This window comes from Diadema antillarum, unplaced genomic scaffold, assembly GCF_040938485.1.
Source record: "Diadema antillarum isolate AM-2024a unplaced genomic scaffold, OU_Dant_1.0 seq00000030_RagTag, whole genome shotgun sequence".
Taxonomy (NCBI): Eukaryota; Metazoa; Echinodermata; class Echinoidea; order Diadematoida; family Diadematidae; genus Diadema; species Diadema antillarum.
This window is the reverse complement of record NW_027271146.1, coordinates 866,116-874,064: the sequence shown is the minus strand read 5'-3', so window position 1 is coordinate 874,064 and position 7,949 is coordinate 866,116.

The following is a 7,949-nucleotide window of genomic DNA, read 5'->3' as shown; positions in this document are numbered from 1 at the left end:
GTTATTTTGTTTCTTTTATTACTAGTACTCAGACAAGTGATATAGTTACAGTTTTATGTGTAAATTTGCAAACTGTTGTCACGATGTAGTGGAATTGAGATGAAGTATTTCATGTTGTGTTTTAAGATTGTCGTTTCTTCCAGCAAATTCAAAGATAATGAACGGTGTGATTTTTTTCAAACAGTAGTTCAAACATCCAGCATCCAGAGTAGGCGTGGGGATGTTCGTGGAGTACTGAACAAACAAAGAGGAGGTTACAGATGGTAAAAAGTGTGTGATGTCTGTAAACTCTATCACGTAGCTGATTATTATTGTAGATAGCTGTACATATTGTTATGTAATTGAGATGTATGCTTTATATGTATGTGTACAGGAGTGCTGAGGCAAAGTTGCACGTTTCTCCCGGGGACTGGAGCCCTATTGGTGCTATTGCTATGCAAATGTGCAAAGAAACAGAAGGTGACGAAAGAAGAAACTATAACATTATCAGTAATCGTCACCTCCCTTTGACGATTATCACTGTATTTAATACTAATATCTTTTTTTTTTCCCATTCAGAAGCTGGCTCTGTGATGGATTAACGTAATGTGGATATAGCAAAATGATTGTAGAGCTGTTCAGCTTACTTCAAACAAGTTTGTAGTTCAGAGCCAGTTGCTACCTGGAATAATACCAGCGTCCTCCCTCCTTAAAATAATCCGGTATAAAGAGCTAAACGCCCCAACAAGGCTGTCTCAATTGACAGGGTGTAGCGATGTTCTGTTATGGTGGTAATTTAAGCTTGCTTCAGTTCGATGTAGCATTAATGCTTACAAATACATAATTTTTCAGTTATTTTATATTTACATCTGTGTCTAACTTCCATTTTGTGCTGCAAAGTAGTGGTGTTGTGCTTGAGCAAAGTTTTTTTTTGACTTTATGAATAGCTGGCACTCCCCAAACGCCGTCATGAAACTTGTACCAAACTGCCAAACTCTGAATGTAAACATGGCTACCTCATTGTTGACATCACTAGAACATTTCTGCGTCAACATGTTTTGTAGAATTCTGTTCACTGCGCCCCTTACCTTTGAGTAGTTGTCTCTTATGTGATGGTCTCCATGTTTAGTATTTTCTTTTTTACCATTGTAGGAAGTAGTTTGAAGTATGATGAAGATGGAACTGATTCAAATAGTGACTGAACTAATTTATTGTTTTCATTTCAGAGGATTGGAATTTCCCTACATGTAGGATGGTGGATGTATGAGGTAAACTTGGAAACCATTTTATCTTCTTCGGATAATCCATGTTGACTTTTGAACCCTTTCATAAATGTTAAGTACTCTTATATATATTTTTTCCTTTGTGCTAATACAGCACAGTTTAAAAGTGAAATGTCATTCCCTTTTTGACAAGGCAGTTACCATCATGTTGTAAGATTAGATGTTGGCAAAAAATACTGCGTATTTGGGCGATTTTGTATTCTTGCGTGATCAGTTTTCCCATTGTAGAATAACCCCCATGCACCAGATTGCAATGTTGTGTCGTGTTCCAATCACCCAAGATCAAGTGTTCCACATTTTGCTGTAATTGATTTAACCTCTCTTTACGAGATCTTGACATTTTAACGCAAGATACTAAGTCTGTATATTAGATATTTAATTTCTTGATTCATATATTTATGAGTACATTAATGCTTTGGAAGATATTGTTTGGTTTTGTTTTTTGGCATATAATGATTATTTCTGCCCAGAGTTTTGTAAATACATACTTTTTTTCTCTCAAAGACTTAGTTTTGTAATCGATGAAGCTCTGAGATATTAAAAAGAAAATCTTGATTTTTCACTCAAAGGTTGAGTTGTGATGTTGCATCATGTTTAGAACTTATGGTTACTATAGAAATTTGTTGAGAGAGAGAGAGAGAGAGAGAGAGAGAAAAGGAAAGCTGAAATGGCAATTGTTGTTTCAATGTGCAGCTACAAAAAAGTCAAATATACACTAATTTTTCAGAACATGCTACAATAATCACATCGCATTTCTGAAAAACAAAGACTTGAACATGCGTTATCGTCAAAATACCGATCCAGATGATAAACATGTACACTCATTTGAAAGCTTTACAGCTATAAGGTATGTTTATTCATGTCAAAATATAGAGCTCAGTCTAAAACCTCTTGTACAGTATAAGACAATTATCCAAGTGGTACATACCATAATGGACACATGTACGGTAATGCTAAAATGACTAGAATGTCGATGACTGAGAAGGCGAGTATGATAATGATGAAGAAAATGGATGATGGTGGTGATGGAGATGATGAAAATAATGATTGAGTTATCAAGAGCAGCCTCTTCACTGTTAGTCTAGTTTGCTATATGTCAATCCCTGCATTGTCAAGTACCGGTACCTACTTTAGCACATTAACCCTAACAGGGCCGGGGAGGCAGAATCCGCCCCCCCCCCCCTCGACGTTTCGTGCTATAATTCTGTAACGCGAGAAAGCCTTGTCGCGAGGCTTCTTGACTTTCTTCATTCAAGTCTCGCGCAACTTTTGAGACCAAATTTGCAACGTCTGCGCATACTTTTTCGAAGCCACGCCCATTTTTGTAACGACGTGTCGCCCAAAAACGGGCACAATTTGGTGATTTTGTGTACATTTCCTATGGAAACACGTGGGACTGTTTCAAGTCCCACTTGTCATGAAAGTCATAAAAACCTGATTATTTTTACAATTAATCACTTTCATTGACTAATTTTATGCGAATTATGGTAGAAAAGTGGTCAGTGACAATTTCCAATAAAAAAAAACAAAGAAAAACCAAAAGTTGAAAAACAGAGAAATACATAAGAAATTCTGAAAACAATAAAATACATAAAATTGAAATGAGTTTTGGAAGTTTTTGTGATGTACAATTGTTGGATATGCTAAAACAGATTAACAGACCAACAAGTAGACTCTCAATGCTTTTAATTAGGCTAAAATATGATCTTGAGCTAAATTTGCATAATTAATTGAAATTAGAAATTGATTTTTTTCAAAAAATTTTATGACACAATCTTGTAGATTATGACGTGGGTGTCATGCATGCCAAATTTCGTCGCGATCGCACCACCAATGGCCGAGATCTCGGGGGGGGGGAATCCGCCCCCCTCCGGTTTTAGCATAGCCAAAAAAGCCCGGCCTGATTAGGGTTAAGGTCAGTAGGATGGTGGATGAATGAGGTAAACTTTGAAACCATTATATCTACTTAGGATAATCCATGTTGACTTTTGAACCCTTTCATAAATGTTAAGTACTCTTATATATATTTTTTCTTTTGTGCTAATACAGCACAGTTTAAAAGTGAAATGTCATTCCCTTTTTGACAAGGCAGTTACCATCATGTTGTAAGATTAGATGTTGGCAAAAATACTGTGTATTTGGGCGATTTTGTCTTCTTGCGTGATCAGTTTTCCCTTTGTAGAATAACCCCCATGCACCAGATTGCAATGTTGTGTCGTGTTACCAATCACTCAAGATCAAGTGTTCCACATTTTGCTGTAATTGATTTAACCTATTGTTACCAGATCTTGACATTTTATCGCAAGATACTAAGTCTGTATATTAGATATTTAATTTCTCGATTCATATATTTATGAGTACATTAATGCTTTGGAAGATATTGTTTGGTTTTGTTTTTTGGCATATTATGATTATTTCTGCCCAGAGTTTTGTAAATACATACTTTTTTTCTCTCAAAGACTTAGTTTTGTAATCGATGAAGCTCTGAGATATTAAAAAGAAAATCTTGATTTTTCACTCAAAGGTTGAGTTGTGATGTTGCATCATGTTTAGAACTTCTGGTTACTATAGAAATTTGTTGAGAGAGAGAGAGAGAGAGAGAGAGAGAGAGAGAGAGAAAAGGAAAGCTGAAATGGCAATTGTTGTTTCAATGTGCAGCTACAAAAAAGTCAAATATACACTAATTTTTCAGAACATGCTACAATAATCACATCGCATTTCTGAAAAACAAAGACTTGAACATGCGTTATCGTCAAAATACCGATCCAGATGATAAACATGTACACTCATTTGAAAGCTTTACAGCTATAAGGTATGTTTATTCATGTCAAAATATAGAGCTCAGTCTAAAACCTCTTGTACAGTATAAGACAATTATCCAAGTGGTACATACCATAATGGACACATGTACGGTAATGCTAAAATGACTAGAATGTCAATGACTGAGAAGGCGAGTATGATAATGATGAAGAAAATGGATGATGGTGGTGATGCAGATGATGAAAATAATGATTGAGTTATCAAGAGCAGCCTCTTCACTGTTAGTCTAGTTTGCTATATGTCTATCCCTGCATTGTCAAGTACCGGTACCTACTTTAGCACATTAACCCTAACAGGGCCGGGGAGGCAGAATCCGCCCCCCCCCCCCTCGACGTTTCGTGCTATAATTCTGTAACGCGAGAAAGCCTTGTCGCGAGGCTTCTTGACTTTCTTCATTCAAGTCTCGCGCAACTTTTGAGACCAAATTTGCAACGTCTGCGCATACTTTTTCGAAGCCACGCCCATTTTTGTAACGACGTGTCGCCCAAAAACGGGCACAATTTGGTGATTTTGTGTACATTTCCTATGGAAACACGTGGGACTGTTTCAAGTCCCACTTGTCATGAAAGTCATAAAAACCTGATTATTTTTACAATTAATCACTTTCATTGACTAATTTTATGCGAATTATGGTAGAAAAGTGGTCAGTGACAATTTCCAATAAAAAAAAACAAAGAAAAACCAAAAGTTGAAAAACAGAGAAATACATAAGAAATTCTGAAAACAATAAAATACATAAAATTGAAATGAGTTTTGGAAGTTTTTGTGATGTACAATTGTTGGATATGCTAAAACAGATTAACAGACCAACAAGTAGACTCTCAATGCTTTTAATTAGGCTAAAATATGATCTTGAGCTAAATTTGCATAATTAATTGAAATTAGAAATTGATTTTTTTCAAAAAATTTTATGACACAATCTTGTAGATTATGACGTGGGTGTCATGCATGCCAAATTTCGTCGCGATCGCACCACCAATGGCCGAGATCTCGGGGGGGGGGGGGGGGGGGGAATCCGCCCCCCTCCGGTTTTAGCATAGCCAAAAAAGCCCGGCCTGATTAGGGTTAAGGTCAGAATGGACAGTGTGTGTAAAATAGGTTACTGTATATGCCATATACAGTTCAGCAAGTCTACTTTTTTTTTTGCAAATTTGAACTTCCCAACAGTTTAACAAATTGCTAAATTTATGCTTATGGAATATGTTAATGCACAGAGTGGTGGGTGCATCCATTCACACAGTAACGTGCAGACTTGGGCCAACTAAACTGTATTATAGTAGCGCACACCTTATTCATGTACTACATGTACAGTCAACCTTGCCTAAGTGGAATCTATTTGGACTGAAGAAATGGCTTCAACTTTGAGAAAATTTGACTTATGAGGGATTAAAATCAGGAGAGTATAAAGAGAACAGAACTTGAAGAGATCTCTGACTTTACATGCGAGGTCAACTTAAGCAAGGTTGACTGTACACGTGTATGTACTGTGGCTACATACCCCTACATGTACACATACATGTACTATTGGATCACAGAGCTGATATTTTCAAGTGTTGTGGAATTCGCGTATGGCATCTGACTCGGGAAATTCGCCAAAATAGGAAACACAAAAAATACACGGCATAAACAGTCTTCAAGAAGGCATACACCATGCGGGAATCTACCCCAAGATTTCCTGGCCCTTGTGGTTCTCATTTCTCAGCCAAGTCTTTTTTCTTTTTTCTTTTTTGACAGCCAAATCAGTAAAATAGTGAGGGTTGAATTGTTATTAGATGATACAGGAAGTCACAAATAAAGGTCAGGACTTGGTTTACTACTTTGAAAGGCTTGTGATAGACCATTAGGATAAGAGTAGGTTAGGCTTGATTAATTACCCAAGATGGTAAAGGATAAGTGAGGAGTAGAGATTAAGGAACTAATACTTTTTAGGCAGTGATATAAATCGAGTGAGTACAGAATTCTTACTCATAAACTAGGTACCATCTACCATCATAACTACATGTAATATGCATATTGAGTGAAGGGTAAAAATGTGATTCCAATTATGGGCAGATATGATACATATCTTTACATCTTTGAGAATAAATTATATTAATATTGTTAAATTATATTAATATAGTTTAATCTTCTCCAAATCATGATTGAATGAAGCCACACACATGAAAGTACATTCTGCAAAATCTCTCCAACACTGTATTTCCTTACATAGACATAATATATGTCATTGTACACTGTAAGCTGTAAAAACAGCATAATGTATGCATCTTGCCAATAAATAAAATATTAAGGTGATGTTTATAAAATGAAAATGTACTTCAGCCATCAATAAGCAATGGTAAGATAGACATGAGTACAGCAGTAGAGAAAAATATCGCCTGATGTTGAACGATGCAATGGTATTTTCTATTAAAGAGTCCTTTCAGAAACTGCATAATTGTCATACAATATAAAGGGTCAACAATTAAAATGCCAAATTCCATCACATCAAATAATATAAATAATTACAGATAATTGCAAATCTTCATTAATAAGTCAAACCTCTTCAAAGATGGTGAGATGCCATCTCATAATGACTTCTTAACACATGCTTATCAATGTAGGTTAGACAGTAATACATTGTATGGATCATTAAGGTCTGTTGTCATTACTGGCCATGCAATAAAAATGTGTGCTAAACTTATGATTGTCACAAAAAAAAAAGATATCTATTTCGACAAAAGATGTTGCTGTGATACTGATCCAAGACTTCCTGTGTACTGCACATCAGTTTTGCTTCAATAGACAGCACAGTGGCACCTTTCTGTAAAAGTTGTAACATTTGTATACAAATGCATCCATCAACACATTGCTTATTTAAATTCCCCATCACAGTATGATATCAATATGTTCTGTGGTTGGAAGACATTTGTAGCACTACATGAACACATAGAAAGGTGTCTGCTAACTCTACATATGAACCATTGCATCACGATTAGGGCTAGGGAGAATGCGCTTTAAAAGTTTGTGCCATACTGTTTCAACGTTCTTCCTTCAAGTATAACTTTCTTCACAAAATTGGAGGACGGCTCCACAAAGTCAAATACTACTTTTCACCTGCATACTATCGATAAAAACAGTTTTACATCTTGCAGTATCAAAAAATAAACCACACACAGACACAGACACAGACACACTAACACCACACTGAATCATATACAGTATCTTCCAGCACTGTGTTACATACAGCATTTGCGTCTTCACTTACATACATAAAAAACAAAACAGTCTAGAATCTTGACCAACTGTAAAAGTGGAAATTTTTGAGGTGTGGAAATGTTCACGAAATTTTGCGCTTTGCACCAGAAGCTAACTTGAAAATAAAGCACGCAAATATTTTTGCATGACATATGTTCTGGTAGTTAATATCCTGATTCCTCAGAATTTAAAACAGGCGAAGTTCATCTAACCTGGCCGAGTGCAAAAAATTACTCACGTGAAAATCTCCGCTTTTACAGTACAGCTTCATCAAACACAAACAATCTCCATAATGTATAATATTCCTATTAAAAATCTTTTATAACAAAGAAGAATGACCTTTGGTGCATAAAAATCATGAAAATCACACGTTGAGGAATGAAAGATTGACCTTTATCTTACTGTAAAAATGGATATTTTTGCGCGACTGATTTTTTGTGCGTTTTTGCATGTTTATAATTCCGCGGGATCAAGGCAGTAAGTACGGGAACATATGACAATCAAAAATATTCGCGTGCTTTTATTTTCGCACTAGTTTCTGGTTGCGCGAAATGCACGACAATTTCCACACCACGAAACCTCCACATTTACAGTAACCTTCAAGCTGGGATTGTACAGAAAAGTGAAATGTGA